We start from the raw sequence: 16,982 nt of genomic DNA, 5'->3' as shown, positions 1-16,982 counted from the left end.
GCGAACGAAACATGCGCTCGCTATTTTTAAAAAAACGCCCCCTGGCCGCTCGCATCCTACGTCATCTCCGCTATTTATTAGATTAATCGAGTACATCGAAAGGCGTATGAACTGCTCGCAGTGCTTGTGGTAGCATTTTCCTACCGCAAACATGCGAGCAGTTCAGGCTAAAAGACAACCAAGTGACGTGGTCGATGACACTGCTTTGTTAATTATGCACACCCTTAAAACGCCAGTTTTGACCGTTTGGCATGCCTGCGTTCGAATCTCCACTCCCCGTTTTCAAGCACCTTCCCCTGTTACCACCCACAAACGCCTCATTCTGTGACTCAAATTAGCAGGCATTCGCTATTTTGCGAGCACACAATTTCCGACCGCAATTACTGGTTCGCGCATGTGTATTACAACCCATACGCATGCACAGATGTGCGAACATCGCTCGGAGCGAACGAGCGGCTGCTAATGAGCGGCTCTGAATCAGGCCCTGTGTCATTCAGACCAAAGAAGTAATGTACTTACAGGAGGAGAGGCTTGTCCACAGTGTCAAAAGCAGCGTAGAGGTTAAGGAGAATGAGTAAAGCATAATAGCACTTATATTTGGCTGCAAAATAAATCATTAGTGACTGTTGTGAGGCGTGTTTCTGTGGCGTGGAGAGGACATAAACCAGACTGAAGTGGGCTAAGGCATTTGTTTTAAAATTGAAGGGTGAAGAGGAGGAAGGGAGGAGAGCTAGGAAGATAGTCAGTTATTTTATTTTGTCTTTGTTCTATTGTGTTCAGTATTATATGATCCACCCATAGATTAATTAAGTAACAAATGATTGTGGATGGGACAAATGACCCCAAAAAGCTCCCATCATACTTTAAAAAAATTCCATGAAAGTAAATGAAATGCATCAGTGGGAACACAGACTGACGCTCACTGCCCACTCTGTTAGGAGCAACCATTGTGCCAACAGCCACAGAAAGGAACCTATCTTCAAAAACCTTGACTCTAGTGGAACATCTGAGGAGGACGCATTGTACCGGCACCCAGGAGAAAGACTGCAGAACATGCTGGATAACTGATAATGTCCTCTTCTGTGTCTAAACATTTGGACTCATTTGCAATGCTAATTGCTACTTATTTTAAGCCAGCAAAATCTGCATAATACCTTTCTCTGCTAGAGACTAATACTACCATTATCTTATAAATGCACCTGCAGACTAACACTATCTTTTAATTTTGGCATAAATCCATTATTAACCCTTTCTATTGCCTAAAATATATTAATTCTTGGGGTAATGTTGTGTTAAATAAAACACTGTTTTTTACTTTTTATGTTATTATTATAATTTGTTATCTATATTTATTATTTTCATTTTCTATACATATATATATTATTTTTGCTTTTAATTAAACAGGGTAAATTTACTAAGAGTCGAGTTTGTATGAGTTTTGGAGAGATTGCATTCTCACGTGAGTTTTGCCATTTTTTTCATCTCGCAAATTTACTAAAGACAAACTCAAGTGAGTTTGGAAGTGAGTTCTCTTTATTCACTGTTAAAACTCATGTGAGTTTGCAAACTCGAAAAAACTCACTATCAGTCAAAATAGGAAGTACTTTAGATGAAAAAGAAGCAACTCACAAATTTATTAAGAATCAAGTTTCCAATCTCATGTGAGATTGTAGGAAACTCACTGTGAAATAGCAGTTTCAAATAGACCACCTCCTGAGCTGCGAGTTTGGCAGAAACATACACAGATCAGTGTGATTTGTGCATGTTTCTGCCTGTATACCTAATATAAAGTGTTATAAAAAAAAAATTACATAGGGACCCCCCCCAAAAGCATTACCAGCCCCAGACTTGCCAGCCAGTCCTGGTTCCAAAAATGATGGGGAACAAAATGAATAGGGTTCCAATGTAATTTAAGAACCAGCACCAGGCATCAGGGCAAGACCTGGTTTTAAATACAGAGAAAAAAATGGTGTGAAGTCCCTTATATTTAAAACCAGCTCCAGACCATTTCTAGCAGGGGACTGATGCCACAGCCAGGGGAGCCCTTTCATCGGGCCCCCCAGAACGCAGCATCAGCCCTCACCACTAGTCAGCCCAGGCCAGGGATCCCTGGGGAGTTGGGGACCCCTCCAATAAAGGGGTCCCCCTCTCCAGGGAACCCCTGGCCTAGGCTGAAAGCCCGGGGCTATACCCAGCACCCTAGGGTGGTCGGTGCTGGGTTGATAGTGTTAGTGTATAATGTAAAATCAATGGTTAAATATTGTCTTTAGTTGTGGAACTACACATACAAGCAAGCCTCCCCCGCATGCTGGTATTTGGAGAACCACAAATACCAGCATGCGGGACATTATGGGCCTACTTGCACTTGTAGTTCCACAACCAAAGCAATACGTAAATAAACACAACATACACCGTGAAAGTATAATTTTATTATAACATACATGCACACTCACACTAACTATCACACATACTCACCTAGTATGCAAAGTAATCCATAGGGGTACCTATAAAAAAATCCATACTCACTTCTCCTATGCGTAGTTCACATCCTCTTCTCCAAGTTGGCATCCAAAGGGTTAAAAAAAAACTCGATTGTACCCGAATCCAAGCGGACTGAGTAAAGGTATGTGTGTGTACACATACCTTTACTCCACGCAAATGACCAGGGCACATGTGTGCCGCATAATTGAAGGAGCTACCAGCCAATCAGCGGGCATCTCCATTGGAGCAGCTCGCTGTTTGGCTGTATGCGGTCAGCGTGTCTCCCCATAGACTTCAATGGAGCAAAATCTCCATTGGAGTCTATGCTGGGACCCGCTATATTGTATCATTGATGTAACCACAAGGTTAAACACAATTAACCTTGCGCTGGTTTTAATAATAGGGGTACCCCTATGGAAATTTTTTCCTCCTATAATTAAAACCAGGACTGGCCCTGCAGCCTGGTGCTGGTACCTTATTTACGGTGGAACCCTACTCATTTTGTTCCCCCTAATTGTAGGTACCAGGACAGGCTGGCAAGTCTGGGGCTGGTTAAGCTTTAGGGGGGGACCCTCTGTAATTTTTTTGATATTATTTAACCCATTTTTTACAGGTCTTAACACACAAACAGCTTACACATATTTCACTGATATGTGCAGGCTGCTTGCTCTGGTGAGTTTGGAAGTGAGAAAATACTGCAATCTTGGGTGAGTAATCTCATCTAAACTCACCATAAACTCCCCTTAAACTCTCCTCTAAACTCGCAATTTGGAGGAAAAAACTTGATCTGCTTCACCATCGAAAAACTCACTTTCACCTAAACTCACTTCCTAATAAATTTGTGAGTTGTTAAAGGGAAAACTCACCCGAGTTTTGGTGAAGCAAAGTGAGTTTAAAAACTACAAAACTCGACCAAACTTGATTCTTAGTAAATTTACCCCTATGTGTCATTTCATTGTTATTATTGTTACAATAAATGTATGTACATTTTTCATCTTTTGTATTGTCACACAAAACTCTCTGCAAATATTTTATTTATAACATATATACATGTATATATATGTGGCAGCCATAATTTTCTGTAAAGGCCCTGTATACTGTATGACTTTAGAGAATGGAGAGAAAAAAAATATGGTGGGTTTTTAGGAGAGGTGATGATGGAGGGAGTGAAGTGAGTGGATCCTGGTGAGAGTCAATTTGTTGATGGATGGATAGATTCAATTTTAGATGTGAATTGGGTGACAACATTGCAGGTGAGTTGGGAGTGGGGTTGTTAGCTGAAGGTAGTACAGAGACAATGGAATTAGAGTACTGGGGTGTGATAAGAGTTTAAAAAAAAACATTTTGGAGAGAGAAAGGGCAGTCCTATAGGAGCAGAGTATACATTTGAGGTGGAGGGAGTTTGTATGAGAGTGAAATATCCTCTAGTGACATTCATTGGTTAGAGATCAGTTTTGCAGCTGTCTGGTTTAATTGGAATTCTAGGGTATTCCAAATGTCAGGGTATTTGTAAAAGTCTAACTTTTGCTAAAAGCCTGATTCAATCTTAATTCTACAATAACTACAATATGCTATTAATAAAGTGAATAATTATCTGCTAAGTTTTGCCCTTTCCCATGTGTTTTGTGCCTCCGACTATGGCATATAGCCGATGATTGAGAATAAAGACTGAATTTCACGTGATGCTTTGAAATCTTTCACGTGTTCTGTTGTTTATTGAGAAAAGAGAAGGAAGTGGGACAAGGTGGGAGAGTGTCATTCTATAGGTGAATACATTTTAATACATTTTTACCCAAGCTATTAAAAAGGGAAATGGCTGCTATTTCTATTGAGACTAAATAACAAAAGATAATCTGTAACATCAATCAGATGAAAAAGCACACTGAGATACAAAGTGGCACATTAAAATGCCTCTACAATGTATATTCACAGCAATGAAGTAATAATAATGTTTAGATCTAATAGTCTAGTTGGAAATTATGTGGAGGAATGGTATCCTCTTCTAAAGTAAAAATATGAAGTTAATGTTAATCCATTTTATGAAGCTACTTTATATCTTAACTTTATATTTTAGATGCTCTGCAAAATTTGTAGCTACAATAATGTTTTGCAAATATTTAACAAGATTAAAATGAGTTATATGCATATTTTCAGTATAGAATTAAAAAGGTTTATCTTCAAAAGAATGACTGATTCTGCACATATTAATAGAGCAATCAATTCTCTCCATTGTCTCCTCTTCATCCTTGTCTCCAGTGCTTGGAGCATGCAGGGAGATGGTGTTAGTATCTTTTATAGTACATGGTATCTGGATTTTCAACCATTAGTTTAACATTTCTCAAGCTGGCTTCCCCATTCCTTAAGCTTGGTCATCCCCACATGCCTTAAATGGTTTCAACATCCCCACTGATTATCCACAATCTTCTTGTGCCTCCAAACTACTCTCTCCAACCTCCTCTTTTGGACACTCCCTGTTAACTGACTCTTGTACTTATTGTGATAACTACTCACTTTTAAAGACTATGTTGTTTCTGATTTCTTTAACACTTTTTTCCATCTATCATATTATCAGCTTATCCTCTTCAGGATCTCATTCACCATTTTAACTCGACTGCTGTCAAACTCTTCCAAACCACCTAACACTATAATAAATCTCAGTTCTGATCACTTTCAACACATTTTACTCCTCTACAATAGCTTCTCTACCCAATTTCAATATTCTCCTTTCCTAATCTGGCAGTAGCAGATCATAACCAAGCAACAACCCTTGACCATGTGACTCCAGCTACTCTGTACTTTCAGCAAAGACCACAATCTCAGCCAAGTTTATAACAAAGAAGAGTAGCTTTGGAATACAGCAGGCATTGTACTTCTAATGACTTTCTCAAATATACTGTTATCTACCACTCCTATCCAAATGCTAGGGACATTGCCAAACAAACATACTTAAAAAATGTATTCTACAGACAGGCCTCTCAATTAGCCTATTTTAAATCTTTACTCAACCTTCACAAACCAAGACATTTGTCTAACATCAAAGCCCAAGAACATTCTTCATACTTCTAGGACAAGATTAATAAGACTTTAACATGAAATGGAGTCCTCTTTCCTGATCAAAAACCATGCTATATTTCATTCTTTCACACTCTGGAACTATCTCTTAATTTGATTCTATAATTGAAGGTGATGTATCTGCTCTGTCCTACTTTTCTACATTTAGGAACATGGCATGGTTGGAGAAGCTGGAGCATGCGCTCCTGGTGCCAGAGCTTGATGATACTACAGTAGTGTTAAAATGCTATTTTACCAGGGTTAACATTGTGGTGCCAGGATTATCATGTCAACAAGAATATTGTTGTCAATGTTTTTGCCAACATAACATACCACCCCTATTATATTCAGTAAAAGACTAGATGCAACTGTTATTTTATGTGTACTCAGTGTTCTTGTGAGTATGGAGGATGTGCTTACCATAGAGAACAACTAATTAAAGCAAGATGGTCCTTATGAGATTTCAAGGGACTAAGTGACATTAGAAGCTACATATGTGATATACAGTATGCATCACACAGAAAAAATTGCAAACACCCAATTGTCACTGGAACAAATTACAGTTTACAAATGTCATTACACAATGTGTGCCATTTGCAAACACTCTAGTTCATTTTCTTTGTTGAAGAGACCTTACTTTACAGTGCCCAATGCTATTTTCACAACACTAGAGTAAACCTTGGTTTGTACTTGGTAATAATATTTTCTCCACTTAACTTGGAGAATGGGTTGAGAAGGAATAAGTTTTCCAAGTCTCAAAACGCAGCCTGGAGCAAGTCCCTCATTCCTTATACTGAAGTATCAGGTTGGTCATCTCCACTCCAGAGCTGAGAACATGGATCCTCCTCCTTTCCAGTTCTTAGGTCTGGATAATAACCAGGAGTGTCAGCTGCCAAGGACAGAATACTGCCAGGCTGTTGCTTAATTATTTCACCCTCTCTTTGAATGTTGCTGCCCATTTCATGCACAATGGTCATAAACTAGTGGTGGACAGTGGAGTGGTATGGCTGTCTGGGTGCTGGACTCTCTTCTCTTTCAGAAACATCTAGAAATATTTCACCAGGTGCAGATTTGATACTTAGCCTTACCACTCTTTCAAAAGGAATGACAAGTGACAGAGTTGCTCATCTCAGAACAACTGCTTCTCTGCTTATAGGGTTGCCTATAAATATCAGGTGGTACCCTTGAAATTAACAAATACAGGAGGAGATGAGAGATAAAAGAGTCAGAAGGTGCCAAGGAGAAGGTACAGTACATAAGGAATTGGCACAGTAAATATTTCATGAGGAAGTTGTGTCCAATTAACAATTACCAATTGATCATAAAAAATAAAATAGACAATCAGATGATTCAAGTTATTAATCCCACGTTACTAACTCCGGAGGCACCATTCCAATTTACAAGCACCATGATGTGCCCCTGAGAGCTCATTCATACACATGCTCTGGGAAAATTAACACAGAAAAATTATCTATTTTTGGGAGAAGAGGGCTTCAAAGTATACGCAATATCTTTACTTCATACTAGTTGCTGGGCCTGGCTCTTATAGGAGCCCTTGCCCCGGCTATTCAGAGTTGATAAATTTTTGGCTAACAAGGATTCCTTATTGACATTAAATGCGACAATAAGGATTTTTTATTATCATGGGAAGACCACAAAAATTAATAAGTATGCCCCGTATTGTTCATTTCTGCACTACTGCAGTGCAGTCAGTGATCCAGTAAAGTACTGAAAGCATAGTTTATATAAGTATGTACTCTGATAGGGAGAGTGAGCTTCCAGCAGCCTCAGGATTAGTTTGGGAAAATCTTTAGGATGCGCAATGAATTCAGCGTCCTGGTCCTGGTGGCAGCCCGTGGATGTCATTCATAGTATCCAGTAATCTATGACATAATGGCATACGTGACAAACAACAATGAACAAAGAAAGGAAAGTGGGAAATGTGAGAGCAGAGAGCAGCTTTAGCCACACTGCTAATCCTAAGGATAGAGTCACAATGATCAGTCTTCATTTTCTTTGCTACATTTCTGCTAACTTTCTGCTAATGTTCTACTTTTTTTTTGCAATGGAAAGCACTATGTGATGTATAGTACTGTAGTAACAGTAGTGGTAGTAACAATAATCACAGGTGACAATTTAAGTGATACAGTCAATTCCAAATTTGTTTTGTTGCTATTACCACAAATTCTTACCATAACAAAGGGCCTAATTCAGAGATTTACGTAAGTACAAAGTTTACACAAATCTCTGATCTTCTGAGATCTGCGTATGCGCAGGTCACACAGCTATGTGCAGATCTGGGTCTCAGTGCCCAAAATGCCACATTATTATAAAACATGCTTCTGGCGTTTGGGGACGGGGCAGTGACAGCAAGCGTTCCAGAAAAAGGAGGAGTCAGCCCCATTTTGTGGGCTTGTCAAAGCCAGTGGCTGTGTTCTTGGTCTGCCCAATGTAATTTCACTGGACATCCTGAGTAACTTGAGGGTTACTCAGATGTCCATTGTTTACACAGTTTGATCCAATGCTGAGTCTTCAGATGCAGCAGTGGATCACAGTAGCCGGTAGGAGGCGTCTTTTTATACAAGTTGTCTCCTGTGGCTTTGCATATTTTAGCACAGTCGCTGCGTACAAAGACACACCAGCTGTGTTAATAGCATCCACCTCTGAATTAGCCCCAGAGTCCAGCGGAGCTCTTGAAATTTCCTAAAATCACAATGACAAGCTCCAGAGACATATCAGCTTGCAGACCAGTAATTTCAGAGCTGTACAGGGAGTAATGCAAAGCTGAAATGACATAAAGAGAGAACAGACCTCTACTGCACAAACAGACTGTTTTTGACTCAAGCAGAGGGTTCACTTCCACCTGCTGAGAGCCACTGGTTACATACAGAAGTGAAAAACATCTTGTTTTCAGTGAGAAGATAACAGTTATACCAATGCAAAAGATAACTCTTGACAGGAAATTGTTCTTATTGTTTAAATCTACAAGTAAAAAATTAACGTTACGCATTATTATTTATGTACTATAGAAATAGATTACACAATTTATTTTTTTTATTTCAAAATGATTCGTCATTAGTGAACAAACATCAAAGTTGTATATAATTACCTTACCATACAAATAACACAACACACAAACATACTGTGTACATTAATTACTAAATGTTTACTTTACCTTTATATTTATATCATGCAGACTAAATAACAATTTTACCTGTATATTTACCAAAAAAAGTTAAAAAAAAGTACAAGATAGGAAATTAACTGATCATACATAATTTAAAAAAAATTCACAGAATAATATAAATTCAATGCAAAAAGAATCCAAAATATTTCCTGCACTACTTTGACTTCCACACAGTAAAAGAGTAGGGCTATTTTGTAGTGACCCAACTAGCAGGCTTGTTACAGTAAATCCAAGAAAACACGTCAGTTTCTGAGGTAAAATTTCAGTTAATTATTCAGTTTTCTTATATTAATTTATAAAATCATTATCTCATATGTATCAGATTTTAAGATCAGTGACTGATGACGGCATGCCCAAAAGGTTCTACACAGATAATTTTCTCACTAGTTGTTGCTATACTCAGGGCCGGCTCGAGGCATGTTGAACCAGTGCAGTCGAACAGGGGCGCCACCCCATAGAGGGTGCACCCCTCCCAGCCATTCCCGATATTAGCGGACAGTCCCGGTTTTCGGGTACTGCCCCGCTGTTCGACTCGCAGGACGAAGTGTCCAGCGAGCGGTCGGGAGGTTGGGCCCCGGAGAAGAGGAATTGTATTCAGTGCAGGAAGAGAGCTGGGGTCAGACCAGCTACAGATGTAGTGCTGGGCTCGCCCCCAGCCTGACGTAAATGGAAGGCGTGCCATACAGGGACACCCCCAAATAATGCCATTTAGGGGGCATGGCCTGTGGTAATTAGGTTACGCCCCCATTTTCGGTCGACTATTACCCATCCTGCACAGGGCGCGGGTGCCTGTTCAGAGATGTGGCAGGATGACTACACTGAAAGATATCTTTAAAGATATCTTTCAGTATGTACACCCAATATCATTTGTCCTGCACTACAGAAAGTTCAAGGGAAATCTTTCACCAATATCATTCATACAGCACATTGTCTAGTGTGTATGAGCCTTAACCCTAACCTCCCCCCTCGCACACAGTCTAACCATTATCCCCCCCACACACACAGTCTAATCCTAACCTCCCCACACACACAGTCTAACCCTAACCCCAGTCCTCACACACACAGCCTAACACTAAACTTCCCCCAAACATACACAGCATAACCCTAATCTCCTTTCACCCTCACAGCCTAACAGTAACCTCCCCCCACACACAGCCTAACCCTAAACTCCTCTCACCCTCACAGCCTAACAGTAACCTCCCCCCACACACAGCCTAACCCTAAACTTATCTCACCCTCACAGCCTAACATTAATCCCCCCCCACACACACCCTAACTCTAACCTCTCATCCCCACATCTTAATGTGACACCTAGTAAATTAGATTTGTGGAGACTCTGTATGGAATCAGAATGAATGGCTGACGGCTGTAAGGCAGCAGTGTAAATCCCGGGATTTAGGTAAGTATAACTAACCCTACCCCCCTAACCCTAACCATCCCTTAGTGGTGCCTAACCCTAACCTCCCCCCCTAGTGCCTAACCCTAACCCCCCTAAGTGCCTAAACCTAACCCCCCCTTCCTCGCAGCCTAAACCTAAGTCTCCTGGGGGGGTGCCTAACACTAACCTCCCCCTCCTGGGGGTCCCTAACCCTAACCCCCCCCTTTCACCTAGCCTAAACCTAACCCTCCCGGGGGATGCCTGAGCCCTAAGTCCACCCCGGGAGCCCCTAACCTAACCTAACCCTCCCCCCCCGCGTGACTGTCCATGCCAGCCACCCGGCTTACCTTTGATCGGTATGCTGGGCATCAGGCTCCCGGCATAGGTATAATGACAGGTGTCAGGATTTCGATGCCTGTCATTAGCACCCTGCTGGGATTTGACAGTTGGGAAGCCGGCAGTCGGCATTTCGACCATCGGCTTCCTGACTGTATCCCCTCTATATGGGTTTATTGAATCCACTTTACCTGTGGTCTGGGGTGTTCATCGTAGTCCAAGTTTGTTCTCTAGTTATTGAAGAAGTAAGTAAGATTGATCTAATACAAGGATGTACAGATGTGTCCACATACACCTTTGTGAAAATTGAGCCATGGCCTGCCATTCATGGCATCAGATAACCAGCCCTGCCAAAATATACATGTCAGGACATGTGTAAGGAGGCTGAAATATAGTGTAGTACCACTTTTCAGACAGCAGGTGGCATTTTTAGAAATGTATACTGTGGCTGCCTAAGTAGAAAGCTGAAGAGGAAGATCCAATACAGTACAAAATTTCCTGCATACTTTGGCTACATATACAGTAAAAAGTCCTACAGGATAGAAAATAGCACTTGGAAATATAGCACCACATTTCATGTACTAAAAACAACTATTGCTATATTTCTAGCTGGATCTAGAACAAAAGCTGTCAGTTTCAGTTCATTTTCACTTTGTAAGAGGTAAAAGACTTCAGTATTTGCCTGTAGGTGTTATAGCATAGTGGTAAGGTGACTGCATATCACACCAGGAAATTAGGGTTTGAATCTCAGTGTAAACCTTTTTTTTTCTCCAAAAATATTTTTTTATGATTCAATATATATATATAGTATAATTAAAAAACTGACCATCAGTAATATACTATATGTTTATGTCCTTCTCCAGGTAAACCCTTTGCTTTTCTCAACACAGAGGGGAGGGGGGAGGAATTCATTTTGTAAAGGCTGCACATTTTCCACAGACAGACAACAAACCACATTTTCATGAGACAATTTTGTACATTGACACAGAAGCATGGATGGAATCAGTGAGACCCCTCTGTGCGGCTATGTATTTCAATGATATAGATGCATGCATGGACCAGGAGATCCATGCTACATGCATCTGGGTCATTGACACAGAGCATAGACGGGATCAGAGAGACCCATCTGTGTTGCTGTGGTAAAAAAAAAAACCTGTGAAAACAAATAAATAAAAAATGGCATGCCCCCCCTCCACAAAAGAGCCCTGAGCTTTTAGTGACCCAGTGCTGGTTTTGATTAAATACAGGGGACAAATGACATAGGGGTCCCCTGTACTTAAGCACAACAAGCACTGGGCTAGTCAGAACCAGCTCTGGTTCCAAAATATGGGGGACAAATGACATAGGGACAGTGTGCAACTAGCACTGGGCACTGATCTGATTTTGGGAATACAGGGGGAAAAAATAAGTAGGGTCCCCCTGTAAAATTCAGAACCAGCACCAGACTTTTACTAGTGAGGGGGCTAATGCCACAGCCAGGGGAGCCCTTTCACTGGGCCCCCCAGTCAAAGCATTAAACCTGACCACTAATCAGCTCAGGCCAGGGATCCCTGGGGAGCTAAGGACCCCCTAATCAGAGCCAACTCTTGGGATGTGCGACCAGTGCGGTCGAACAAGGGCACCGACCCATAGAGGGTTCTTGGATCTCTCTGCCTGCCCCAGATCCCTAACCCGAGGCAAACCTCGTGATCCCACTCTTGGGTCGCGAGGTTGTGGGGTCACAAGGTTTTGTATTGAGCGGGCTTAATGCTGATTGGCTGAGAGAGCCTTCCATCATGGCTCTCAGCCAATCAGCATTAAGGCCATTTAATATGCACACAGGAAGCAAAAGAAGATGGTGCCCACCATCCCCCGCTTCCCTACACCGCCTGCACCCCTGTTGCCGACACTGCCGGCACCCCACTGGCAGCATCCCCCGCTGCTGACACCACCACTGCCGACACTCCTGCACTGCTGACCCACGTACTGAGGACACAGTCAGCGACCCCCACACTGCCGACCTGCCGACACTGCCAGCACTCCCACACTGTGCACACCACCAGCACCCCTGCACTGCCAACATTGTCAGCACTCATGCACTGAGGACACCGCTGGCACCCCCGCTCTGCCGAAATTGCCATCACCCTGCATTGAGAACACCCCTATACTGCCAACACAGTCAGCAAACCTGCACTGAGGACACTGCTGGCACCCTTGCACTGCCAACATCGCAGCTACCCTTCACTGAGGACACTGCCAGCACCACAGTACTGCCATTACATGTACTGAGGACATCCCCAGCAACCCCCACACTGCCGACACAGCCAGCAAATCTACACTGAGGAAAATACTGGCACCCCCGCTCTGCCAACATCGCCGGCACCCTGCATTAAGAACACCCATGTACTGCCAACACAGTCAGCAAACCTGCACTGAGGACACTGCTGGCACCCCCGCACTGCCAACATCACTCGTACACTACACTGAGGATACTGTCAGCACCGCAGCATGGCCAAACCACATGCTGAGGACACCGTCAGCAACCCCTACAATGCCGATGCAGCCAGCAAACAAGACACCACTGGCACTGCCGACATCATCAGTACCCTTCACTGAGGACACTGCCAACACCAATGAACTGCCATTCCATGTACTGAGGACACCGTCAGCAACCCTGCTATGCCAACTCTGCTGTCACAGTATGTGCACTATTGGTGTATCCAATCCACACTGTATAACACACTGTATCCATTGTGGAAATTGGAAGATGAACTGCCACATGTTAGTGTCGCCCACTGTGTCACTTAGCTTAGTCAGCCAGCTAGCTGGATGCAACCTTTTGGCCTTAACAAGATGAAAAATATAATATTGTGAGGTGGTCAAAATTGATTGAAAATGATTGTAAATAAATGTTATTGAGGTTAATAATACTGTAGGAACAAAAACAAGCCCATATTGTGATTTTAACTGTTTTTATGATATTTTAAGAAAATATCCAGATCCAAAACCAAAACACAAAACACCAAGGAAAAAAATCCAAAACCAGATTCAGATCCAAAACCAGGGGAGATCCAGATCCAAAACACGACGGTGGGCGCACATCTCTCTCTCTCTCTCTATATATATACATATATAAATAGCAACTGACATACTGTGTATACTTTACTGTAATAACAAAGTGGAAAACAAAACATTGTGCTTCCAGCTACATTACTGATCTATGAATGTACAATATAACCATGGAAAATGAGTACAGTTTTGGGAGGAAGGGAGGGACTGAAAGTACAAAAGTATCTCTAGACACAAAGGGCAACATTAATGAGTAAGAACAACACACAGGGGGAGGGCTAATGAAAACTTGATTTGTTGATTTGTGATTTGTTGATTTGTGAGTGCAGCCTTCACAAATGAATTCCTCCTCCCCCCCTGTGTTGAGGCAAACAATGGGCAGGGTTATTCTGAAAAAGGACATGAACACACTGTAAATTACCGATGACCAGTTTTTGAATTATAATGTATATCTAGAACCAGTACTGTATATGAATACTGGGATTGCAGTGCGGCAGTGCTGGCCGTGTCCTCAGTGACAGGTAACGGAGGTGTCGGTAGTGTGGGAGTGCCAGCAGTATCTTCAGTGCAGGTTTGCTGGCTGTGTCGGCACTGCGGGGTTGCTGACGGTGTCCTCAGTACATGGAATGGCAGTGCTGTGGTGCTGGCAGTGTCCTGAGTGAAGGGTACTGGCGGTGTTGGCATTGCAGGATGCCAGTGGTGTCTTCAGTGCAGGTTTTCTGGCTGTGTCGGCAGTGCGGGGGTTGCTGACGGTGTCCTCAGTACATGGATTGGCAGTGCTGCAGTGCTGGCAGTGTCCTCAGTGACAGGTAACGGAGGTGTCGGTAGTGTGGGGGTGCCAGCAGTATCTTCAGTGCAGGTTTGCTGGCAGTGTCAGCAGTGCAGGGGTTGCTAACGGTGTCCTCAGTACATGGGACGGCAGTGCTGTAGTGCTGGCAGTGTCCTCAGTGAAGGGTACTGGCAATGTCAGCAGTGCCAGTGGTGTCTATGGGTGAGGGGGGCACACAGAGCCACCGCTGCTCTGTTCATAGAGGGGGAAGGAGGAGGAGAGCTGCTGCTGTAAAGGTGTATACACATAGAAATTTAAAAGGATTTAAATGATATCGATATCGTTATCGTTATCTATCAAATCATCCTTTTTTAATGTACCCTACCAACTTACATTTGTGCCAGCAATGTGCAGGCACGTATGGATGATAGCAATATCGCCCATCGTCCCTGCATTCTGCACAACCTGCTGATCGCGGGTCGCTATAGATGCTGGCAAGTTGTTGGTGTGTTGGATGATCTATATAAATCATCCAACACACCAGGGAGTGTGCAGTATGATCTGCCAGCGATATTGTATTGCTGGCAGATCGCTACGTGTGTATGCACCATTACACTGCTATGGGTGGGGGAGGGGGGCACACAGAGCCAGTGATGCTGTTATCAGGGATGGGGGAGGGGAAGAACTGCTTGGAGTGTGCATGTGCAGCCCTCTGGCTCTGAGTCCACTTGCAGTGTCTCCTGGCTGCAGCCTGATTGACAGGCTGTGGCATTTTGGAGGCGGAGCGGGGGTGGTCCCTGGCAGTGGGATGGTAGGCATCCTCATTCAAACGAGTCTTAGTGCTTTTTTATTTTCAGGACTTGTTATTAAATATAGAGGTCCTGTTTTTTATCTGTAATATTTTTTATAAAATAGCTGTTTGAAGCAGTATTATGCTACAGTGCATCCGGAAAGTATTCATAGCGCATCACTTTTTCCACATTTTGTTATGTTACAGCCTTACTTCAAAATGGGATAAATTCATTTTTGTCCTCAAAATTCTACACACAATACCCCATAATGACAACATGTAAAAAGTTTTTTTTGAGATTTTTGCAAATTTAATTTAAAAAAAAACACTAAGATATCACATATACATAAGTATTCACGGCCTTTGTCATGAAGCTCAAAATTGAGCTCACGTGCATCCTCTTTCCACTGATCATCCTTGAGATGTTCCTACAGCTTAATTGGAGTCCACCTGTGGTAAATTCATTTGATTGGACATGATTTTGAAAGGCATACACCTGTCTATATAAGGTCCCACACTTGACAGTGCATATCAGAGCACAAAGCAAGCATGAAGTCCAAGGAATTGTTGTAGACCTCCGATACAGGATTGTCTCAAGGCACAAATCTGGTGAAGGGTACAGAAAATATCTGCTGCTTAGAAGGTCCCAATGAGCACAGTGGCCTCCATCATCCATAAATGGAAAAAGTTCAGAACCACCAGGACTCTTCCTAGAGTTGGCCGTCCATCTAAACTGAGCAATCGGGGGAGAAGGGCCCTAGTCAGGGAGGTGACCAAGAACCCGATGGTCACTCTGTCAAAGCTATAGCATTCCTCTGTGGAGAGACAAGAACCTTCCAGAAGAACAACCATCTCTGCAGCAATCCACCAATCAGGCCTGTATGGTAGAGTGGCCAGATGGAAGCCACTACTTAGTAAAAAACACAAGTCAGCCTGCCTGGAATTTGCCAAAATGCACCTGAAGGACTCTCAGACCATGAGAGACAAAGATTGAACTCTTTGGCAAGAATGCCAGGCATTCTATTTGGAGGAAACCAGGCACGGCTCATCACCAGGCCAATGCCATCCCTACAGTGAAGCATGGTGGTGGCAGCATCATGCTGTGGGGATGTTTTTCAGTGGCCGGAACTGGGAGACTAGTCAGGATAGAGGTAAAAATTAATGCAGCAGTGTACAGAGACATGCTGGATGAAAACCTGCTCCAGAGCACTCTTGACCTCAGACTGGGGCGACGGTTAATCTTTTAGCAGGACAACGACCCTAAGCACACAGCCAAGATATCAAAGAAGTGGCTTCAGGACAACTCTGTGAATGTCCTTGAGTGGCCCAGCCAGAGCCCAGACTTGAATCCGATTGAACATCTCTGGAGAGATCTGAAAATGGCTGTGCATCGACGCTTCCCATCCAACCTGATGGAGCTTGAGAGGTGCTGCAAAGAGGAATGGGCGAAACTGCCCAAAGATAGGTGTGCCAAGCTTGTGGCATCATATTCAAAAAGACTTGAGGCAGTAATTGCTGTCAAAAGTGCATCAACAAAGTATTGAGCAAAGGCTGTGAATACTTATGTACACGTGATTTTTTAGTTTTTTTTAATAAATTTGAACAAATCTCAAAAAAAACTGTTTACTCGTTGTCATTATGGGGTATTTGGTGTAGAATTTTGAGGAGAAAATTTAATTTATTCCATTTTGGAATAAGGCTGTAACATAACAAAATGTGAAAAAGTGACGCGCTGTGAATACTTTCCGGATGTACTGTATGTACTGTACCTCTATTTACTTTTATGTTAGTACATGAAATATCATCTGGAAATCATCTGTTGGAGGTGCAATAAAGGATTTTATTGAAGTCTACTGTATGCTGTTGAATCCTCTTTATGTGAAGAAAATTATAAGGTAACCTTAAAACCTGAAGGGGTAATAAGAGGTGTTTGCTTTAAATA

This window comes from Taudactylus pleione, unplaced genomic scaffold (genome assembly GCF_031769625.1).
Source record: "Taudactylus pleione unplaced genomic scaffold, aTauple2 ptg000183l, whole genome shotgun sequence".
NCBI classification, from domain to species: domain Eukaryota; kingdom Metazoa; phylum Chordata; class Amphibia; order Anura; family Myobatrachidae; genus Taudactylus; species Taudactylus pleione.
This window is presented reverse-complemented; position numbering follows the sequence as displayed.